The 25711-nt window shown below is 31.0% G+C and overlaps 1 pseudogene; it reads left to right on the forward strand.

Moving 5' to 3' along the window:
- The first annotated feature begins 1550 nt into the window (after nt 1-1550).
- LOC149552856 (dehydrodolichyl diphosphate synthase CPT3 pseudogene) lies at nt 1551-2199 on the forward strand (annotated as a pseudogene).
- The last annotated feature ends 23512 nt before the right edge of the window (nt 2200-25711 follow it).

The raw sequence follows: 25711 nt of genomic DNA on the forward strand, positions 1-25711 counted from the left end.
AAATAAGATATTGCAATTGTTCATTCAATCCACATATTTGCAGATCGATATCTATTTTCCCTTATATTTTCAAATCAATATCTATTAGATCAGTGATCATCTTGAACAAAGCATTTTGGATATAATGTTTAAAAATGTTGATATTTGTTGATCAAAGACTTTCTTCATCACCCACATTGTTTATTGATTTCAGATTACAGGATCATATTAGAATTATTTTTTGGCAATAAAATCTTGTAGATTAGTCTTCAATATTATCAAGGCAGCAGACATTTCATGTAAGAAGCCTTCAAGGCTCTAACTACTTAACTGACTATGGTTGTTTTTGGTTTTTATTGTTTTCCATTTTTTTGGTATTTTTGAGATGGTTTGACATAAAAAGCACTACATGTGCTAAATTAAAGCTTTTAAAAATTAATACTTGTTCTATTGGTAATTAAAGCACTAATTTTTCATTTTTTTCCCTATTTTTTGGTGTAGAAAAATCAATTTTACTCCCAACAAAATTGGCACCAACCAATAAGAATTCATAATTTATTGTACAAAAATTGATATAAAAAATAAATGAGCATTGAAGAATAACTGCCTTTAAGGGAAGGGAATCCAAATTAGACATGTTGATGGCATATTGCATTGGCTTGAAGACAATTTGTTAAAGAACAAACAAGTTTTAATCAATTTGGGTTGCTTGAAAGAAACAAGAGCTCAAAATGGGTCAATAGAATATAATAGATTAGTTAAGGGAGAATAACGTGAACAAATCAAATTAATTTAAGGAAGAATAACACGAAGAAATACTCTCCTGAGAATTATCTTAACATATTCAATAATGCTTAACACTTATCTTGACTAATTGTAGGAAATTCAAGCATTGTTAGGCAAGTTAATTGACAAGAGATGTCTCTTAGGAAATTATTACTTTGTGTAAAATCTTGTCTACACCAAGAAAATGTTTGCTAACCACTATACATGCCATAGTTATCTCCTCCATGTTCATTTTTATATAATGAATGACATTTCCCATCTACTCTAATAAAATGATTTCTATGTGAGTCACAGTGAAACTTCTAGAATTCAATTATTTGTGCAAAATTAAGTCGCTCATTGCTATAGAACATGCATAACATGTGAAGTTCTCAATATCTATCTAACACATGAGATTGTCTGGTAGTGGTTCAATGACCTTGCTTTTTCATGATAATATAGGTATCAACCAAATCGTCCTATTTCATTAATTTTGTGAACGAATATTATTAAAGAACGCACAAAAGATAAATAGGAACAATGACATTTATGGTGGTTGTAGATTGAATTATTAGTTGAGGTATCAAAAATTTATCAATAATGTCTTTTAAGGCTAAAAATGACACAGAATAGAACTTTAAAGAGAGATCTAGAATCCAATTTTCATAAAAATAATTAAAAGATAAGATAAGCCAACCCTAATTTTTCCATCACAAATGATTTTGTGGTACAAAGTTAAAGACCCACAAGAAAAAACTATTATATATTCCTTCATTATGATCAGGAAATGCCATCCATAATCAAAGATGACAAGTTTAACAACATTCCAATTCTTCAATAGTTCTTACTTGCAAGAAAGTTTTTCATTTCTTGCAAATTCAATGAGAGAATTGTTTAGGAGATTTTTATTATGGTCTATTTCAGCATGCCCTATTCAAAAGCATGTTGCAATCATAATGGATGGCAATAGGAGATATGCAATGAATAGAAATATGCAAAAATGGAGGGGTCATGAATATGAGTATAATAGCTTGATGCATACTTTTGAGAGATTGTTATGAAATTGGTATAAAATGTGTGAGTGTTTATGCTTTTAGTATTGAGAATTTCAAGTGCTCAAAGGAAGAAATTGAGACACTTATGAATTTAATGAAGGAGAAGCTTGATCTTCTTGTTGAGAAGGAAAGCATAGTTAACAAGTATGAAATTAGGGTTCAACTTATAGGAGATATCAGTCTTTTTCCTTAGAATGTGAGAGAATCAGCCAAAAGGGCCATGGCTTTCTCTAGGAATAATGATAAGGTTATTTTGAATATATGTGCTCCTTATACTAGTACTCAGGAGATTGCTAAGGTTGTATAAGATGTTTTGAAGGAAGGGGATTTAGATGGAAAGAAGATTAGTGAAGAGGATATTGCAAAGCATTTGTATACTGAATCTATGCAATACCTATGAAGCATCTTATATTGTAACTATTAAGTCTATTTTAATTTTCAACTCTTCTTCTTCATTATTTCATAGAGAAAAAAACTTGTTACGATCAAATAGCATACCTGGGTAGTGGAAGAAACCCTTTTAACATTTGTTGCCCAAAAAAGAAAGTCAACAATATAAAACCCTTCACCAATCAATAGTAAAAACTTTAAGAGATGATACCAAACCTTGTTGTAGCCCTAGGCCTCTTATAATGTTGCATTTTTCCCTTACCTTTCATGACATTAAGTCTTCAAGTGGCCCTATATGCTCAAATGATGCTCCAATAGAAATGCCCTCCATTATGCCCTCCACTATCCCTCATGCTCTACCCCTCCTCGAACATAAAATTAACAAGCTATTCAAGTCTCTCATCTCTACCAGAGTTGCACTTTTGAACACACTTTCTTTTCGATTACTTACTCAATGCCCAAGAAATTATTGATGAGGCAGCAAGATTGGCCTTTTAAACTGCCTAGGGCCTCCAAAATTCATGTAAGATGTGTGTATTGATACTACTTTGAGGATTCAACCTCTTCTCACTGTACGTGAAATGCTGGAATGGCACTCAAGTGAAACCCTTGACACTAACTTGCTCAAGTGAAACCCTTGACACTAACTTGCTCAAGTGAAATGTGAATTCCATGCCCCCTTTTTTTTTTTCTTTATGCTGTCGTATGTGTCGCAATTGAGACCAATGCAAAATACACATAATTGGTCACAATTGCAACCAACACAGGCATCTTATTAAAAAAAAACAAAAAGTTGCCTTTATAATTGACCAACCAAGCCATTTAAAAGAGTTGGTCGAAATTTACGGTCAAAATTTAGGGTTAAATGCACTAGTGATGATTAATGAAATTGCAACAAAAGGAGTTACCATGATAGATGAGGTGTGCCTGTCAAAGAGTGGAGTATGCTTGTGCTTATCTATTGTAGGGGAACTGGTATAGGGAAATTCCCATGAATCTTTGGAGAAGACCAGTTTAAGTAAGGTTGAGAGTAGTATTGATCAATAGAAAGATTCAGATTCAGAGTCATGCCCTCAATCTACTTCTCCTCTACATGAGGTCCATTCACAATTTTCCTTAGGGAATAATGCCCTTAATTTTGAGGAGGAAGAATTTTTCCATCAAGTCAGTGTTGAAATATCTCACATGTAATGGTTGCCTCTTTAGCCAAACACCCACCTACCACCCTAACAACCTGCAATAGTTAGAAACATTGAATGCAGTAGGTGAGTTCAAATTTGAAATAGAGGGGTAAAACATTTTTGGTAATGAGACAAAAGGAATGAATTAGTTTCATTTAACCAGTTGAAATAGTTGAAGAGTAGTAGAGAAGAGTAGAGAAAAAGAAGGAAATTGGCCAATAGATCAAATTAGAGTTTAGAAGACAGAAGGAAGTTTCAATATTTGTGTTTGTAGTTGCATGTGTTGGATACTTCTGTCATTTTATAAGTTCTTATTATTTTGATCTATGAAGCAGTGATTTCTCTAGGCATTGTTATATGCAACTATTAGAGTTGTAAGTTTAAAGTTTTATTAGTTTGATGATTTTAGAATTTTTTGGTTGAAGTCGAATGCTCTTAGATTTTGTAATAGTTTTATCATATTTGAATAGAAAGCAAGTAGGCATACAAATTCTTGTGTCTCTCTTGAGAAGTTCATAGTTGAAAGCTTCATACTTTGGCTCTCTGTATTTTAATGGTGGAAAAAGTTCAGACTGGAGGTCTGTAAAAGGGTCACTCAATTGTTAAAAGATGTGTTGTCTTTACAGAGTCTACAGAGTTTCACTCTCTACCCACACTGAGCTCACTCGATTTCCTTTTGTTTACCGAGCTCGCTCGACGTCTTCATTGCCGAGAATCACCCCACAATGGCGACTGAGTTCACTCAGCATACACTATTTCCAAGTTGCCCTTGTCTATCAAGTTCACTTAGCTCCTTCATGTGCTGAGCTTACTCAACACCATCTTCCTATCACTCAACACCCTCTTGTGATAAGCATTTCTATCACTCGGCATTAGTTGTTGCTAAGAATTTTTTTTTAGATTTGTGATTTATTTTTCACATGGTATCAGAGCTTTGAGACCCCACATCCATAGTGAGTTAGGGAATTTTTATTCAGGGATATTTGACATGGTAGGAGATGCAAGAAAAATATAGAAGCATCCATTGTCCTTTAATGGACAAAATTATGATACATGGGCAAAGAAAATGAAAACCATAATGATAGCTAATGATTTGTGGGAGTTTTTGATAAATGGGTTCAATGATGTGATAGACCCAACTCAATATGCTACCCTTACCACTAATCAAAAGATTGAGCTGAAAGAGTCAAGGAGAAAGGATGCTAAGGCATTAAGTCTGATTGAGGCAACAATGATAGAGATAGTCTTTCCCAAGATTGCAACAACAAGTTATGCAAAGGAAGCATGGGACATCCTTGAGACAAAATTTAAGGGGACTGATAAGGTTAGATTAGTGAAGCTACAAATGATTAGAAGAGAGTTTGAGAACCTTCAGATGAGGGACAATGAACCTATTGCAGAGTTAAGCTCACAAATCTCCACTTTGGTAAACCAACTCAAATTAAATGGAAAAGATTATGATGAGCAGAGGATTGTGGAAAGAATATTGAGGAGTTTACCTTAAAATTATGATAATCTTGTGATGACCATAGAGGAAGCAAAGGCCATCAACACATTGACCATGGATGAGTTGATGGGAACTCTTCAAACCCATGAACACTAGATAAATAGATCAGCTACAACTTCCCAAGAGTAGTCTTTCAAGGCTCAAGAGATTTTAAGAGGCAATGCGAGAGGAAGAAATGGCTTTAGTAGAGGCTCAAGAAGTAGAAGTTGTTGAAGGAATGGTCAAAGGAACGTTGGTGCAAAAAGTTTAGGATGAGCTAGCAACCAAGAGGGAGCAAGCACCTCTAAAAAAAACTCTAGAGGAGGTAAGAAGAATTACAACTCTAACAAAAGAAATATTGAATGCTACTTCTATCATAGTATGGGCATTATGCAAGTGAATGGTGGAAGAAATAGGATGATCAGTCAAAGAAGAATGCTAATGTAGCTGATGTGAACATGGGAAATGTAATCAATCACATAGCCTTCATCATGTGTAACATTGGTGAAGAAGGAAGCCTTGAGGTACAATACTTGGACAATAGATGTAGCAACCACATGAGTGGTAATGAAAGTTTATTTTCTTTCATTGATAAGACTTTTAAGTCTAAAATTAAGATGGAAAATAATGTAACCATTCCCATAGTGGGCAAAGGATCTATCATGGTCTACACCAAGCAAGGTGAGAAGAAGGAGATATAGAATGTGTATTTTGCCCCTAGTATGAAGCACAATTTTATGAGTGTTGGGCAAGTCATTCAAAATGGATACAAGGTGCTGATGGAAAATGACAAGTGTGTCATTCATGAGAAGGATGGGAGCAATAGATTATGTGCAATAGTCCAAATGACAAAGAACTAGATGTTCTTGTAGAGGATAAAGACATGTTTCTCTTCTCAAGTCAGCATTGCACCTCCCCAACATGCATGTTCAATAGTACATCAACAATCAACTCTTAGGAGCATGATTGAAGACCCCTCCAAGATTTGGCATCTCAGGTATGGACATGTTGTTGGCTTTGCTGGTTTAATTGTCCAAGAAAAGAATGATAGATGGTTTACCAAGCATAGTAGATTCCTATGACAAGTGTGAGACTTGTATTTTGGGTAAGCAACATAGGCTTCCCTTTAATTTTGAAAATTTTAGAAGGGCTAGAGCACCATTAGAATTAGTGCATTCTAATTTGGTAGGCCCTATAAAAACTACTTCTATTGGGGTGAGTACTTATTTTATGACATTCATAGATGATTTTAGTCATAGGACATCGGTGTATTTTTCAAAGACCAAATATAAATCAATTGATAAATTTGTTGAATTTAAAGCCCTGGCTAAAAAAATATGGGGACACTATGTTATGGTCTTAAGATTAGATAGAAGAGGGGAGTATATCTCCAATGTGTTTGTAAATTTTTGTAGGAAAGATGGCATAGGAAAAGAGCTTATAGCCAGCTATGCTCTACAACAAAATGGAGTGGCTGAGAGAAAGAATAGGACCATTGTTGAAATGGCTAGAAGCATGATGAAAGGAAAAGGAATCCCAAATGAATATCGAGAAGAAGTTGTAGCAACAATTGTATATTTGATTAATATATGTTCTAAAAAATTAATTCATGACAAGATTCCTCTTGAGGCTTGGTCAAGGAATAGATGGACAGTTGAACACTTGAGAGTGTTTAGATGTGTAGCATATGCATAGGTGCCTAAGGAACGAAGATAAAAGCTAGATGAAAAAGGTGTGAAGTGCATCTTCACTAGGTATAGCTCAAAACCAAAGGCCTATAGGCTCTATGATCCAATTTCCAAGAAGATCGTCATTTCACGAGACATGGAGTTTCTTGAAAATCAGTCATGGGATGGCTTGGTAGATGAATCCTCAAGCACTCCAACTAAAGTGCCTACTATTAAAGAGGAAGAAGATAACATTGGTGATCAACAAGAAGATGGAGCAGTTAACATGGATTGTAGAAAAAAGCAAAAAGGGAAGCATCCCTTAACATGTCAAGCAACAGCTGGGCAAGCACATCAAGATAGGCCCAAGCTAGTATGCAAAATAGTAGCAACAAAAACATTAAAAATTTGGATCCCACACTTGCCTCCCTATTGCGAAGAAATACTAAGAATCTAAGGGACATATAGCAAGAAGAAAGGTATGATGAATATTATGATGAGAGTGTATATTTTTCAGTTTTTTCTCATACTAATCCAATTTATTTTGAGGAAGTTGTAAATGAAGAGAAATGGTGTAATTCACTGGATGAGGAAATATATGCCATTAAAAGAAATGAGACATGGGAGATAACTACTTTGCCTCCCAAGAAACAAGTAATTGGGGTGAAATGGTTATATAAGTCCAAGTGTAATGCTGAAGGAAAAATAGATAGGAATAAGGAACATTTAGTGGTCAAGGGTTCCAAGTAGCAATATCATAGAGATTATGATGAGACATGTGCACTGATTGTAAGAATGGAAACTATGCAAGCTATAATAGCAATTGCAGCCCAACACAAATGGAAGGTATATCAAATGGTTGTGAAGTCCACCTTCTTGAATGGTGCATTGAAGGAAAAAGTTTATGTGGATTAGCCACCTAGTTATGAAGTTGTAGGTGAAGAACACAAAGTGTATGGATTGAAGAGAGCTCTTTATGGGCTCAAGCAAGCTCCAAGGGCATGGTACAATAGGATTGACTCATATTTCATGAGCAATGTCTTTGCCAGAAGTGATGGTGAGCCCACACTTTACATCAAGGCTGAAAATGGTAATGTGTTGATTATTGTCTTGTATGTTGATGACTTGATTTTCATTAGAAATGACAATTTCCTAATTGGTGAGTTCAAAGATGCCATAAAAAATTAATTTGAAATGATAGACCTAGGTCACTTGAAGTACTTTCTAGGCATAGAAGTAAAACAAATGCATGATGACATCTTCATCACTCAAGAAAAATATGCAAGGCAGATCTTGGAGATATTCAAAATGCAAAATAGTAAGGCAGCCCCAACACCAATAGTAGTAAGTCCAAAGTTGAGCAAGGAAGATTGCAGCAAAAGTGTGAATCCAACACTATGCAAAAATATGGTTGAAAGTTTGATGTATTTGATTGCAACTTGTCTAGACATAATGCATGTAATATGTTTTATTTCTAGATTTATGGAAACACCAAAGGATTCCCATTGGCAAGTGGGAAAGAGGTTTTTAAGCTATGTGAATGGTACCAAGAGATTTGGGATTTTGTATACTATAAAAAATGATTTCCAGTTGGTTGGTTACATGAATAGTGATTGGGCTAGAAGTATAGATTATAGGAAGAGCACTTTTAGATACATGTTCCATATGGGATCGGGTGCAATTTCATGGGCATCCAAGAAGCAACCTATTGTTGCAATTTCTATAGTAGAGGTTGAATACATAGCAGCGAATGTAGCAACATGTCAAGCTATTTGGTTAAGAAGGATCTTGATATATTTGAATGAAAAGCAAGAGGATGGAACCACAATTTATTTTGACAACATATCCTTAAATACATTGTCCAAGAATTTAGTCTTCCATGGGAGAAGCAAGCATATAGATATCAAATATCACTTCATCAGAGAGTTGGTGGAGAATGGATATATCAAAATGGATGTTGCAAGTTTGAGCAATAGCTACCAAACATTTTTTCTAAGCCTTTAGGCTAGGCATATAAATATCAGATATCACTTTATCAGAGACTTGGTGGAGAATGGAGATATCAAAATTGAATGTTGCAAGTTTGAGCAACAGCTAGAAAACATTTTTACTAAGCCTTTAGGCATTGGAACTTTTGTGCATGTAAGAGAGAGTCTTGGTATGGTTGATTTAGATCAGAAGTGATCCTTGTTTTTTTGGCTCAGGACAAAGGAGAATGTTGAAATTATATCTCATGCGTAATAGTTACCCTTTGAGCCAAATGTACACCTACCACCCTGGCGACCTACAATAGTCAGAATTGAATGTGGTAGGTGAGTTCAAATTTGAAAAAGATGGGGAAATTTTTTTTGGCAAGGAGACAAAAGAAATGAATTAGTTTCATTCGACTAGTTAAAGGAGTTAAAGAGTTGCATAGTAGAGCAAAGTAGAAAAGGAAGTCGATTAGAAAATCAAATCAGAGTTTAGAAGATAGAAGGAAGTTTCAATTTTTGTGTTTGTAGTTGCATGTGTTGTATACTTTTGTCTTTCTATAAGTTCATATTGTTTCGACCTATGAAGTAGTGATTGCTCTAGGCATTGTTTTATGCAACCATTAGAGCTATAAGTTTAAAGTTTAAAGTTTTATCAGTTTCAAAATTTTAGAGTTTTTTGGTTGAAGTTGAATGCTCTCAAATTTTGTAATAGTTTTATCATATTTGAGTAGAAAGCAAACTGGCATACAAATTCTTGTGTTTCTCTTCTTCTATTCATCATTGCATAGTATTTTATGCATCTGAGAAGTTCATATTTTAAAGCTTCATACTTCCACTCTCTGTGTTTTAATGGTGGAAAAAGTTCATATGAGAGGTTTATAAAAAGGTCACTTGGTTTGTAAATGATGTGTTGTCTTTGCCGAGTCCACCAAGTCTCCTTCTCTACCCACACTGAGCTCACTCAGTTTCCTTTTGTTTACCGAGCTTGCTCAGTATCGTCACTGTCGAGCATCACCCAATAGTGGTGATCAAGATCACTCAACATACACTATTGTTGAGTTGCCCTTGTGTGCCAAGTTCACTTGGCTCCTTCATGGTCACCATCTTCTTATCACTTGGAACCCTCTTGTGCCAAGCATCTATGTCACTTAGCATTAGTTGTTGCCAAGAAATTTTTTTAGGGTTGTGATTTATTTTTCATAGTCAGTTGGGTAGTAGAAATACTTGCATCAAAGCCACTATAAAATTCAATTGCCACTTGTTGTACACTACATATTCAAAATTTAGAAAAAATTATGTCTCTTGACAAAGATGAAAATGATTTAAATCAATCATAACTACATATAGCCTCCTTTTATTACTCACAATCCCTTTCTATATAGCAAAGTCCATCTTACAAGAATGTTAAGAAGAAAACTCCAAAGACTAGGGGTTGAAAACCTAATAGTGTTGAAGTTTTTGAGGAAATAGTAGTAGAGATACAATCCACATTAGATGGTAAATTCACTATTTGTAGAAGATTAGAAAGAAGTAAGAGACCAACATGAAGAATAGAGGTTTCTCCATGTCATCAATGAATATGACCTCTTGGAATGTTAGAGGTTTAAACACCTTTGATAAAAGGAATAGAATCAAGAAACAACTTGATTCTACTAAGGCGTATATTTTTATAATACATGAGACCAAACTATCTATTGAAATGTATGCTAAAATAATTAATAAATGGACACCTCTGAAGTCTATAAACATGCAAGGTATGGGAGCTTCAGGAGGTCTCCTTACCCTCTGGAATCCTAAGATTGTAAGTAGCCATGTGATTGGGTAGGATCACAACTCACAATTAGTGAAGATGGAAATTTTTTATTTATCATTCTTGTTACTAAATGCTTATGGCCCATAATCCACCTTGGATAAGAGGAACTTGTGGAAAAAGTTATCACAAATTATTCAACAAGATGAAGATCAAAGAATCATAGTTGGTGAAGATTTTAATGCAATTCTATCTCATGCTGACAAGAAGGGGGCTATCTATCCTCATCCAAAAATTATTCATCATTTCTAAAATAAGGTTAAGGAAAGATGTCTCTTCCAGTGATTGGGTTATTGAAATGCGATCACTATTTTTCTCACTAGGACAAGATGATTTTAAAAGAATAGAAATGCATTTTCATACCACTTGGATTAGTTACAAAATGGAGATGCATTCATGCCAAAGATAGATCCATTATCAAGTGGCATCCCCCTCTTAGAGATTTTGTCAAAATCAACTTTGACAAAGCATCAAGAGGCAACCTTGGAATTTAAGGTATTGGAGTTTGTAGCAGACATTGGTTAGGCAATCTATTGGTGTTTAAAGCAAATCTCATTAATCTAGAAACAAACAACATGGCAAAGGCTCATGCACTCTTATAGGGACTGACTTTGGCAAAGAAGGGAGGTTTTTATAAAGTTCACATTGAAGGGGATTCCTTAGTTATAATTAATGCATACATGACTAAGCTCATTCACAATTGGCAATATATTATATTATGAATTAGGTATGACAATTACTTCAATCATTTCAAGATACTTGCATAACACACATGCTAAGAGAAAGTAACAAGGTGGTTGACTGCTTATCAAGTCATGGATGTGATGGAAACTTTATTGAGTTTTTTCAGCAAACCATATCTCAAACTTGATTCCCAAATTGGAGAAATTAATACATTCTAAACTACTTTAAACCTGCCTATAAGGGTTCATCAACTATTATAGCTCCTCACTTATCAAACTATTCACAAAATATATAGCTTGATTGTTCTTGTGAAAAACATCCATCCTCAACTAGTTGATGCCTCATTAGATATTTTCTCTATCTTCTCTTTCTTTCAATGTTGTAATCTAGCAAGGATAGTAGGTTTTCTTCCTATAGAGCCCTTGAATTGGGATATTTTTCATATATATATTTATAATATTATAGTGGTTCACCCACTTTTGTTTAATTTTTATTTAATTTTCCCAAATCTCTCTATATGAAACCCTTTATAGAATTAAATATTCAATTATCAATCAGATAACTATAATGTAATAACTCTGATTTGTTTATCTTAAATTCTAAAACCAGACATGCACATATATGCATATCTTTTGTTTTTTTTTCACAATTTATACTTTATGTTGTAATAAATTTTAATCCAACTTTTAATAATTTAAATGATATTGAATTTATAAATAAGTAAAAAAACTAATTACTCTTTTTAAAATTTGTATATTTAAAATAGAATGTATTAAAATTTCTTTCATAGACAGGCCACCGCATAATTATGATTATATATTCATATTGCTACATTAAAAAGAGTCTATTAACATATATATTATATTCTCACACTAAACAGTAAAGATAAAGACATTTTATTCTGAGTGTTTCCTCATCAAACCCCAACAAAATGGGTTATACCATGAATGGGCTTTCAACATCATTTTAGTTAGTAGTACTGTGAATATCTGAACTTTGTATTATTGCGTAGATGCTCAGCAACACGAATGGACAATAATCACTGGAATGTCGGCTTAAAATATACTTTTACAATTTTAATATTTTCTAGAACCACTTTCACATATGAAAAGAACGTTCTATAAATTCCAGAACAATAATATATTTTTAAAAAATACTTGGTAGAATCTATTGCCTTGTAACATTAAAATCCATGCAGCTATGAACAGTTAAATAAAGTCTCAGAATTGTGTTTGCAAAACAAATAGTTATGAACAGTTTTTAATATTCTAATTACGTACCATGACATTTTTCTTTTCGACTTTCATGATATGGATTGTTTCCATTACTACTGCTTCTATATATATCGCATTATTTGCTTTGCTATTTCCATGTTCCGCATTACATTGCTTGTAAATGTATGTAATAGTAGAATGGGCAGATTAGTTTGTCTAGTAACCGTGGCCTCAATGCTTTGGTAGGATTATCTCTATATTTGAATTCAACATTGTGGAAAGAATGAAGAGGGCAATGGATGCAGTCCAGAAGAGAATTTAAAACTATTTGTAAATTATTCTTCATATTATCTTTGCATTACTATAAAGCTCTCCACTATAAATTCCTCTGCATTGTTATAGTTTTGTATATTTCCAAAGATCTCTTTAATAGTGATTAAACTAATTTTAAATTGTTGACTGCGGAGATTGAACCACTTATAGAAGACCAAAGTATGCATTTTTTATTTATATCTATTTCTTAAAATCAAAGTGATATTAGAACATAGTACTTGACTTGCACTTGATTAGCTTTTTACTCACTTCTGTTTATATTATGGTGAAAGCTCTTCCTTAATGAATAACCTATGGCTGCCTCTTAATGGCGATCACAAGGACATCTACTGAATTGAGATTCCTGGAAGTTATAAAGTTTGTTCCTGCTGTTTTATGTTATCAAAATTTCAAAGTAATTTCAACTGGGATTTGATGTTGCTGTTATCTTGTATTCCTCCTCGGTTTTAAATATTTCTCTGATTAAATTTAAATTTTAACTATGGTGAAATTTTTAGATATATTGTAATTTGTTGAGATTTTTTTCCATCACAACCTTCCTTCAATTCACATTTATAAATGTATATATTGTATATTTATAGATATAGAATCAAACTTAGGTTTTAGATTAAGATCTTAAACTTAATTGAATGTATGGGTTAGGGTCCAATATGGTTTATAAGGGGTTATGGTTATCTTATCATTAAATTTTATTTGTTGTTCAATTAGATTTAGGAATATGATTGAATTTATTTGAAGGTCATAATAAATTTACTTTTTGATATAATTTGGTTTCATTTAGGAGTAGGTTTAGGGTTCATTTTTGTTTAGTGTTTTATTTGGTTTGAAATTATCACGAGTCAATTAGATGCAAGGGTAAATATGTTTATCATTAGCATTTAGTTTCAAATAGAATTTAGCTTTTTTAGTTAATTAACTAATCATAAGTTTATTGTATAATTTTTGTCAAGCATTGCATTTAGAATCTCATTGGTTTTTTTTTGGGTTACCCATTAATAGGGTTTCGTCTTGTTTTTGATGATGACTCAAATCTATATAAGTGCTCAATAGTAATTGATATATTGATGCCATTATTTTCATTTTATTGGGTTAATCATGATTTAAAATGAATAAATGTTTATTTTTGTTGCATGTTAGATCTATAGTTCAATTCATTTATATAACGAATTTGACTAAATGTTAAAATTCAATTCAACTTAATATTCATTCAGTTATGGTTTAATATGGTACTATGATATTTAGCTTAAATTTTTTGTTTATCAAAATAATCAATTATGAGTAAGGAGAGACCTAAGTTCACCTTGGGGCTTTAAGCCAATTTCATTTGATAGTAACATTTAATGTTTGAAAATGTCATGACAGATGGTCAAATTGTTTCATAGAGAAAGGATGGGTTTTAGCTATAGTATTTAATTTCTTTTCCAAATTAATGTTTGATTTAATTTCATGTTTGAGATTATTTTTGTTTATTATTATTGCTAGAAATAATTATAGATAGGATTTGGTTGAAGTTTTATTGTAGAAAGACTGTGTGTGTGTGTGTGTGTGTGTGTGTAATACAAACATCTATATCCCCCTAATTAATCTCTTTCATTCTTTCTAGTTCCTCCTCTTGCCATTTAATCTCCCTGTTTACCAACCCCCCCCCCCCCTCTCTCTCTCTCTCTCTCTCTCTCTCTCTCTCTCACACACACACACACACACACACACACAGATTAATCTATATATTTTATTGTGACCTCCTCTTGCCATATTGGCCTTATTCACTTTATTTCACTACCTCAAATCTCTCCCTTGTACCCATTGTCTCTTATCTACCCCCTATAATTACTCACTCTATTTGTGTATCTCCCACTGTCTCTTCCTCTCTCCCTCCCTAATTATATATATATATATATATATATATATATATATATATATATATATATATAATTTTCATATTTACCTTCTATCTCACTTTCATTAATGTCAATTTTATTAAGGTTTTTAGTTCTATTCAGTATATGACTACAATTTAATTAATATAGTGTTAAATTTCATAGTTAGGTTTAAAGCTCTGATTAGATTCAAGGGTAAATATGGTTTTAGTTAATTAATTATTCATGAGGTTATTGTATTTTTTTGTCAAGCATAATAGTTATGATCTCATTGGTTTTTTCAGGGTTACTCATGATCTTGTTTTTGATAATGATTCAATTTTTTGTAAATGATCAATAGTAATTCTATCTACTGCCATGGTTTTATGTTCAAATGACTCTTCAAGTTTGTTTGATATTAGCGATGATTAAGTTGAAAATTAGGTCTTTAATTATTGTGCAAAGCTTAACTTTTTTATATATTATAGTTTTTTTAACCATTATATTAAATCATAATGAAATATCAACTTTCCTTTATGTATGTTATAGAATATATATAATCAAGTAGAAGTGGGACAAAAGAATAAAGAAATTATTTATTATAAATTTACATTTCCAATAATTTATTTCTATTAAATATTTGAATCAGTTTTAGGAAAAGAACAATCATACATTGTGGTGGGAAGCTTGTGGTTACATTGTTTTTACCATGAATATCATATTCCAAATAGAACATTAACAATTTGGATTCCAATCTAGTTTTTTTATGTCTATAGGGATAGGGTTTAGGTGTGGTCTTTAATTTTTTTCCACATTATGGTTTGATTTAGTTTTATGTTTGAGTTTATTTTTGTTTTATATTATTGCTAGAAATTATTAAGATAGGATTGAGGTTCAATATGGTTTTCTTTCAAGAGAAATACTTTTTGGGTTTCTACCTAAGAGTAAGTTTGATTTAACATAATATTAAGGTTAGAGTTCAAGTTGGTTTAATTTTGGCTCTCTCTCTCTCTCTCTCTAACACACACATCTATAGCCCCCTAAATAATATCATTCACTCTCTAAAATTCCTCCTCTTATCATCTAATCCCCCTATTTACCACACCTCTCTCTCTCATTAATCTATAATATTTCATTTCCTACCTTCTCTTTCCATATCTCCCTTATTCAACTTATTTCTCTACCTCAAATCTCTCACCTTGCCCATATTTCCTCTTATCTACCCCCTATAATTAATCTCTCTATTTCTATATCTCCCTCTCTCTCTCCCTCCCTAATTTAACCATATATTTCCCATCTATCTTTCTAATACACACACATCTATGTCTATATAATTATTCTCTTTTATATAATTCTCCCCCAGCTCTTTGTATATTTGTCTCTCTATATGTCTACACTCATGCGCGTGCTTGTGTGTGTGCCTTCTTTCATCATATAATCCTTCTATTTTTCCTTCTACCTCTATTTCATTAATGTCATCCTTATCTCTTCTTTCACACTCTCTCTCACATGTTCTTTTCTTGCCTCACATGTACCTTGCCTACCCCCTTTCTCTCTTCCTCCCTCTATAGTGTAATCGTATTATATTATTTCTACATCAAAATCTCTCTCTCTCTCTCTCTCTCTCTCTCTCTCTCTCTCTCTCTCTCTCTCTCTCTCTCTCTCTCTCTCTCTCTCTCTCTCTCTCTCTCTCGTTAATCTATAAAATTTTATTTACTACCCACTCTTTCTATATTTTCTCCTTATTTTCCCTCTTTCTCTACCTCATGTCTCTTACCTTGTCACCATTGTCAATTATCAACCACCCATAATAACTCACTCTCCCTCTTCCTTTCCATCTCCCTAATACACACATCTATGTCCCCCTAACTGCTCTCTTTTATAGTCTTCCTTTATTTAGCCCCTATTTCTCACTTTAACACATCTCTCTCTTTCTCTCTCTAACACTTTATCACCTCCTTACTCTTGACATATTTTCCTCCTACTTTATCTCTCTCTAAATAATCTATTTTATGCCCTATTTACCGTCTTTCCCTCTTCATTAGATATTTTTCCTCATCATCTCTCTGAATCTTTGCCTCATTTCTCTTTCTCTCTCTCTCTCTCTCTCTCTCTCTCTCTCTCTCTCTCTCTCTCTCTCTCTCTCTCTCTCTCTCTCACACACACACACACACACACACACACACACACACACACACACACATTAACATTTGTCTCCGTTAAATACCTCCAATCTCTACCTCTTGTCCTCCCCTCTCATCCTTTCCCAATCACCATGCCTATCTATTCCAAGCTCCAATTACCATCATTTTAAATTTCCATCTCATCTCTTTCTCCCTTCCATATATCTCTCTCTTCCTTATGTATCTCCATCTCCCTTCTACATTTATCCCTTACACCCCATGCTCCAACATGGTCTCTCCTCCCTACTAAATATCTATTAGCATCTCTCTCCCCCTAATTACTTTCTCTACCTCACATGTTTTCCTTTCCTATCTATCCTATTATCTCTACTATAAAAATATCTTCTAACAATTATAATCTATTTCAACATCCTGTATGTCACCCCTTTCCTATTTTATCTCTCTAATATATTATCACCATCTTTCTATACCTAAGTGCTAATTATCTTGTTTCTTGATCTCTATCTCATCCTTCTTCTTCTCCTTCTCTCTCTATCTTTCCCATTCTTACTGTCTATTCCCCCTCATTACCTTTTTTTTGTGCTTCATGTGAATGGCTCACACACACACACACACACACACACACACACACACACACACACACACACATTATACATATCCTTAATCTTGATCTCTATCTCTTTTATCTACCTCTTTCACTTCTTCTTTTCCTCACATATCCCCCTCCCATAATCTTATTATCCAACTAAATTTTGTGCCCGCCTCATGTCTCTAAAACTATTCTTTTTCTCACTGTCATGAATTGTAGCCATATTTATCAATTCTAAGAGATGATTACCTCTCTCTCTCTCTCTCTCTCTCTCTCTCACACACACACACACACACACACACACACACACACACACACACACACACACACACACACACACACACACACACACACACACACACACACACACACACACACACACACACAAACACACACACACACACACACACATTATAATTATCCTTAATCTTGATCTCTATCTCTTCTATCTACCACTTTCCCTTCTTCTTTTCCTCACATATCCCCCTACCATAATCTTATTAGCCAACTAAATTTTGTGCCCACCTCATTTCTCTAAAACTATTCTTTTTCTCATTGTCATGCATCATAGCCATATTTATCAATTATAATAGATGATTACCCCCCCCCCCCCCCCCCAACCCCCCCTCTCTCTCTCTCTCTCTCTCTCTCTCTCTCTCACACACACACACACACACACATTATAATTATCCTTAATCTTGATCTCTATCTCTTCTATCTACCTCTTTCCCTTCTTTTTTTCCTCACCTATCCCCCTTCCATAATCTGATTAACCAACTAAACTTTGTGCCCACCTCATTTCTCTATGTCATGAATCATAGCCATATTTATCAATTATACCCTCCACCCCCCCCCCCTCTCTCTCTCTCTCTCTCTCATAATAACTATATCTAATTCTTGCTATCCCCACATTCTCAATTACATTAGACTTATTTATTATCAACCCTAATTATCCTCCTTCTAGCATTTATTTGCCTCATCTTTTCCATTTTCACAATCTCCTCCCTATGTCTATGACATGTCTCACACACTATTTACATTATTCTTAGTGTTAATTTTCCTCCTCATAAATAAAATTAGGTTTAAGTTTATTGAGTATTTAGTTGTATTTACTTTTAGTGTGAGGATTTGATTTGGTTTAGAAGAACAATAATCTTTTTGTTCAAAAAATAAAATATATACAAAAATGTTAATATAACTTATACAAGGAAAACTAAAACAATAAGAAAAGTAAATTGTAAATTTTAATGTGATACATTTTTTAAATGAATATAATAAAATATCGATGTGGTGACTTTGGAGAGTTGTAACTTTTGACTCGGATCTAGGTTTTCTTGGATTTTTTTGGGTTTATTTCAAAATCTATAGTTGAGGTGGATTCCAACTGAGCTAGCTCTGTTGAGGCCCATTTCAATTTATTTTCAAGAGCTAGAAATTCCATCTTGACCTTTGAATTTCAATTTTAAAATATCTTAGGTGTTTGTTTGTTTTTCTATGCTTTGTAATAACTTCAAAATTTCTTTCTAAATTTCAGAGATTAGTTAGCAATTTTCCTTTATGGCTCAAAGGGTAGATATAGGAAACTTCAAATTTTCTTTTGGAGGTTTTTTGTAAGTTGCCAAAAATGGCATATTTTCTAGTTATCAAAATTTGGAAAATTTGGAAATTTCCTATTTTCTCATTTTGGAGTCAATTGTTATTTAATGGAGTTAGAGATCCATGTAGGAGTTTTTGGTAATGAAAAATTCCAAGTTTGAATCTATATTGGGTTTTGTCATGAGTTTTTAAGTTCTCTATGAATTGAAATCATTGTGCTACATCAAATATATTTTCTACTATTTTTACCTGATTTCTTTATTATTTACTAAATATTAAAATGTAAAAAAATGATAAAATGATTTGATTATTTATTTAAAAATATTTTAATACTTTTCACTAATTAAATGGATTTTTTATTCAAATATCTTAAAATTTTAAATAATTAAAAACCTCTATAAATAAATTACCTGTTATATTTTCTTCCCTTTCTCCATTTCTTTGTGAGAGAATATCAATTACCATGACAAGACAAATTTCTTTAAAAAAATTATTTACTTTATGTACTTCGCCTCTCACTTAGCATAATTAATTTAGTAGCATTCAATTTCAATAACATAATAGAGGCAAACTAAATCATTTATCATTTGAGTTTTAGTCTATGATCAGTTTCACCATTTTCAACCCTACTCTCTGTTGGTAAAAATAATCATAATATTATCAACGGTAATTTATCATTTGTTCAAATAATAATCATGGTCTTTGTAGAGTTTCAATTTGAAAAAAGAACCAAAATCACAAGGTTAAGTAAAATTTAGGATAGCCAAATTTGAATTCTTTTTTAAAATGATAACATTAAAATATGAAAATATGAAAACACTTTCCTTGCAACATTTTTCAGCTTCCCAACTTATTAGATTTTACTTATCATTTAGTTTTCATTCTCACACTCAACACTCAATACCATCAATACCATATATTCAAGAAATTTGATAACAATGTAAATAAATAAAATCTTGGTCCATGCAACCAATAACTATTATAAAATTGTTCATTGAGTTTCTACAAACTATTAACAATCTTGGAATGTGGAAATAATTATTCAATTTCTCACACAAAACATCAAACCATTATTATTGAATTTGTCTTAACAAGAACCAATGTCAATTTATTTTTAACACATGTCATTCCATTCTAAATCTACTTTAGAGATTGATCACACAATTTGTTTCAGCTTAGTAACACAAAAATTCAAGTTAGACATTAGATAAACATGTAGAATCAAGTTATGATAGCTAATGATGAAGACATCTATGGATCTTTTTCTGCAGAAACATAGAAACTAATACTGATTTTTATTCTCAACTAGATGCCATTCGTGATTTAGATAACCAATTCAATACATTAGCTTTTCTATGGAGCCTTTAAGACATCTAGTTCACACAAGACAATGATTTCTTAAAATGAGTCAATGGATGTTTTCAAATACACTCCCCATGGATGCATTTGCAAAGATGTCATGACTTTTAAATAATATAATAAAATAAATATTTCCATTAAAACTCAGCAATATTAAAAGTCACGATTAAGTGGGACAAGAAAACTTAGTTAAAAATAATCCATAGCAGATGTAAGATTTTAGGGATATTCCTACAATGACTTATCATCCTGCAGCTTGATCATACAATAGTACTAAACCTTAGAACATTTTGGAACCTTGAAAACAAATTTTGGTCAGCGGAAGGATGCACACTAAGATGTGTAATGGGCCATTTCAATCTATTATGAGTTTGGAGGTTGTACAAACAACTATCTGAAGCTACCATATGGTTGTGCTTTGGAAAACTATAGTATAAAACATAGCACCTTCTTAAAATGTTTAGCTAACTCTGGTATGAAAACCTATTTCAAATCAAAATGAAAATTAGAGCATTTTCATCTTATCAAAAGAAATAACTATGGCTAAAATAGTTTGCATCCTAGGACAAATTAAGAAATAATATAAGAAATTAACAACAAATGTATTGAACCATTTCTTAACTCATCTAGTGATACTTTTTTTTTTTCAAATCATTAAATCAATCATGTCAAGGGGTGAAAGCACAAACCTGTGTCACCCTTTTGTAAACTAGTATTATTATTTAGAATTTGAAAATGAAGTAAACTAGTGAAATGTGTAGAAATGGATAAAATTTATGATTACAATTTTTAATAATTATTTGGAATAAGAATTGATATATTTTTCCTAATTTTAATAGATAATTTTTTTGTTACTAAAAAATGTTGAAAATTAGGGGTTCAGTTCCCAACACAAAACTATATGGAAATAAACTTATTTCTATTTGAACTTAGACTATGTTATAGATAACATATATAGCTAGAACAATTAAAAATAAAAATTGACTTTATACATATATTTTCTCTGTTATAATGATTAAAATTTCAACTCACCTAAAGCCAATAGTTTTTATCTCCCACCACATTTTACAAAACAAATCTATTCTAACTAGAAGAAAATTTATACATTCTACAAGTTATCTCCCACCACATTTTTCAAAACAAATCTATTCTAACTAGAAGAAAAATTATACATTCTAGAAGAAGACTCTCTCCTCTGGAATGACATATATTTTAAATTTTTCTTTATATGATTTAATATTTTTTTCTTTCTCAAAATTGACATCTTTTTTAGTGTTAAAATAAGTGCTTGTAGAATTTTTTAATTATAATACACTATATCTAATTAAAACACTATAAACTCTATATAAGAACATTTTTGAATTTGAGCTCTATAAAGTGGTGTTTATATGTTACTAAAATAACATCATAAAATTTTTTAAAAGTTATTGAAACATCATTTTTCTAAAATAATTTACTTTCTTTAGTAATTGGATAGAAACTAGCATAAAAAATGCATATTATAGACATTTTCAATTGGAAAATTGTGACACCATATATAACTTACTTAGAATAAATTTATCTAGACCAAATGTTTGAATAAAATCAATTCATGGATAGAAATACTCAAATTCGGTCATTCTGATAAATCAGCTTGAAAGGTGACACAACTTTGTACTTTTACCCCAAGAAAATATTTTCAACACAATATGAACAAGGAACCTGGGTTGTGCGGTTTCCCCCTTTCACCCATGGTTGTTCCTCTCCAATGAAATCCCTATGTTCCAATTCCCTAGCACCTCACAAAATCCCTCCAATCTTCCCACCAATCCTTTTGAGGAAAAGGTGTGCTCTGCATTTGTTTCCCCATTCCAAAATAAAACCCCTTCTCTCTCTTAATAGGTTTCACTAGTTAATATCTCATGTGGATGATTTTATCTACAAGATAGCCTTTCCATCTATGGTGTAGACTTCAAAGCTAAAACAGAAGCTACGAAATGGTAAATCAATCAATCAGTTATGTGGTAAGGTTTTCAAATTGCATGCAAGCAACGATAAATAAATAGAATTTGTAAATTGAACATATACAAATAAGATGCTTTACCTAAATCTAGAAAAAAAAGGAATATAGTGATTATGATGGTTGTCAGTTTGATTCTCCAATCCTTTCTTCAAAACATTTTAGCTCTCCTACGCAATGCTTGTGTCCCCTTTTCAAGATTTGGTAGTGCTAGTCTAACACGAATTCTTTCCTCTATGTAATTGACCCAATACACAAGAACCATGACTAATTATTTATTTGTAATTGTATTTGTATTTATTTTACAGTGAAAAATTGTTGCACGGATTCAGGGGGGTCTCTTATGAGCCTAAAGTAGCCTCTCGACTAGTTACCAATCAACATATAGATAATTTCTTTTAATAGTCAAATAATATTTTACTTATATAATTCTAGTAATTCAACAATTAATAGTGATATAGCTTAACAATCTATTCAAATGATGTATAAAATAAATTAACATTCCACTTATATATCCTTAGATTTATTTTCAAACAATTCATAGTGATATAAGTTAATACTATATCTAAACATCATTTTTTTAATGGTAAAATAATTTAGAATAATATAAATTAACATTCTATTTAAAATTACTTAATTTTTGAATGATCAATAGTAATATAAATTCACACTTCACATAACAATCATTTCATTTAATTTCTAAACAATCAATAATCATATAAATTACCATTTTACTTAAACATCATTAGATCTATTGACTAAACAATTAACAGTGATATAGATTAATACTCTACCAAAACATTATTTTGTTTTTGTACCAAAGTATCATCCCATTTTCTAACCAAACAATGAATAGTAATTTTACACTTCCTCATAAATGATTTCTATTTTTTAAAAGAATTAGTTATGATCACTATGTAAAATCATCTCAAATATGAGTAAGTCTATTGATTTAGAAATCCAACAATTGATAGAAACATAAATTCACACTCTACCTATACATGATCTAATCTAATAAAAAAATTTACACAAACATCTCAACATACATAGATATGTACATCGCCACCTTTATATAGCTGATTATAATATCACAAGGTAATATAAATCTAAACTAGAAGCTTCCTTTAACTGAGCAACCATGTGTAGGGGGTCTCTTAAGAGATCTAATCTCCTCCATCAAATTCACCTATGTTTCAAACCTAGCCCAAATGGGTCTCCTTGAAGTGTTTAAACTTTTGTGGAATTTGATTTAATATCCAAAAAAATCAATAGTAATATAAATTAGACTTAAACTTCAATGGATTTATTGACCAAAACATCTATAGTACCTAATTCTTAATATATTTAGACCTCATCCTACTCATTCTTTCCATTTGTAGCCTCTTGTCTTTAAGGGGCTAATTTTTTGTGGTTTATACTCTATCTTTGAGTTTGTCCTATTTTACTTTGTCCCACTCTTTCTAGTGAGTAGTCTTGAATATATTTAGTCTTTGGGTTTCAAGCCCCTTTCTTATCTAATTTGTATAGGGTTTGAAGGCCTCTTCAAAACATATTTTCACCTAATCAAAAACTAATTATTATTATATTTAGACATTATTCAATTTAACAATCAAATAATAAATGATAATATAAATTAACAAATTATTGTTAATTGAACCATTAGATATAATTCAATTTAAGCTCTACCTAAATACCATAGAATCTAAATAGTCAAACAATCAATTATTGTGTGTGTGTGTGTGTGTGTGTGTGCATTATTAAGCTTCTTCATTTAACAATCAATAATAATATAGATTAATAAATTTAGCTACTAAACAATTAGTAATAATTCCTTTCTTATAAAGTATTTCTAGCTCTACAACATATTAATAGGAATAACCATATAAAACTATCCAAAAATAATTGAAAAAAAAATTCCTATCTACTTGTAGATACAAAAATAGTGAGTTATACTATATTCTAGATGGAAATATAGATATTGTTTCTAAATAACATGAACTTATTACTAACCATGTTTCATACAAATGTATAGAAAACAAGGGCCACATAGTGGCTAGTACTTGCCAAAGTATACATTAGTAGTATACTAATAATATCATTTCCTTTCTTTAATAATTGAAACAAATGTTATGTACAAGATAAATTTTGTCATAAATTAATATAAGGTTAAATAATTAAATATTTCATATTTTAAAAAAAATTAATTAATTAATTTCTATATTTATTAAACATTAGCTTAAAATCTAAACTAATTACTCTTTTATATTTTAATTTTAGAATTAGTGATTAAATATTATAGAAATAGATAAGAAATAAAACTTATAAAATTTATATATTAATATTTTATTTTTAATCAATAAATAAAATATGAAATGACATTTAAGAATAATAATTTAATTCTATTATTAAAAATATTAAAATATATGTAAAATATTTATAATAATATTTACTACTTCTAATCTAAAGATAATAATATTTTTTATTTAATTAATTGTAGTTACAACTTTTTCAAAACTTTTATCATTGCATTATTAAAAAAGTATTTTAAATTTTCTAAAAATTTCATTGAGGAATTGTAAAAGAATAGTTCAACTTATAGGTAAGTAATAAAAGAAGATAACTCTTAACATCCGTTCGGTATTGAATAACAATTAATTATAAAAAAAAATTGGTTAGTATCAATACAAATGAAGGGGCCAAAGAGAAAGTAAATTTGAGTGATGAAAAGTGAATATGACAAATATGATGCAAAGCACATCTATATTTTTTTTAATTGGCTAAGTACTATTGTATTACTTTTTGTATAACACTATGATTAAAATTTAAATCTATCAACCAATTAAAAGCTTCGATTTCTCTTATTTCTTATACACTTTACATTTTATATCATGAAATTGATTATTGTTAAGTTTATATTACTAAGAAATTACTTATTTGTCATTTGATTGGTTAGATTGTTTGAGGTCTTATTGCAGAGAGTTTTAAGGCTTTGTTCATATTGTATGATTTTCATATAAGAATAATTAAATAAAATTTAAATCTATCGACCAATTAAAAGCTTCCATTTCTCTTATTTCTTATACACTTTACATTTTATATCATGAAATTGATTTTTTTTAGTTTATATTATTAACAAATTACTTATTTGTCATCTGATTGGTTAGATTGTTTGAGGTCTTATTGCAAAGAGTTTCAAGGCTTTGTTCATATTGTAAGATTTTCATATAAGAATAATTAAATAAAATTTAAATCTATCAACCAATTAAAAGCTTCCATTTCTCTTATTTCTTATGCACTTTACATTTTATATGATGAAATTGATTATTTTTAAGTTTATATTATTAAGAAATTACTTATTTGTCATTTGATTGGTTAGATTGTTTGAGGTCTTATTGCAAGAATTTTAAGGCTTTGTTCATATTGTATGATTTTCTTATAAGAATAATTAAATATTTTTTAAAATTTCTTTGAAAGTTGGAAACAAATAAATACTTTCATTAAATTTTTTACCTTTTTATTAGTCTATAAGATATTTTATCAATATATAATAATAATAATAATATTATTATTATTATTATTATAAATATCTATTATAATATAACATATTTTTATTTTAAAGAATTTATTTTAT

The sequence above is a fragment of the Cupressus sempervirens genome, chromosome 6, assembly GCF_028749045.1.
Source record: "Cupressus sempervirens isolate cs-2001-9-10 chromosome 6, ASM2874904v1, whole genome shotgun sequence".
Taxonomy (NCBI): Eukaryota; Viridiplantae; Streptophyta; class Pinopsida; order Cupressales; family Cupressaceae; genus Cupressus; species Cupressus sempervirens.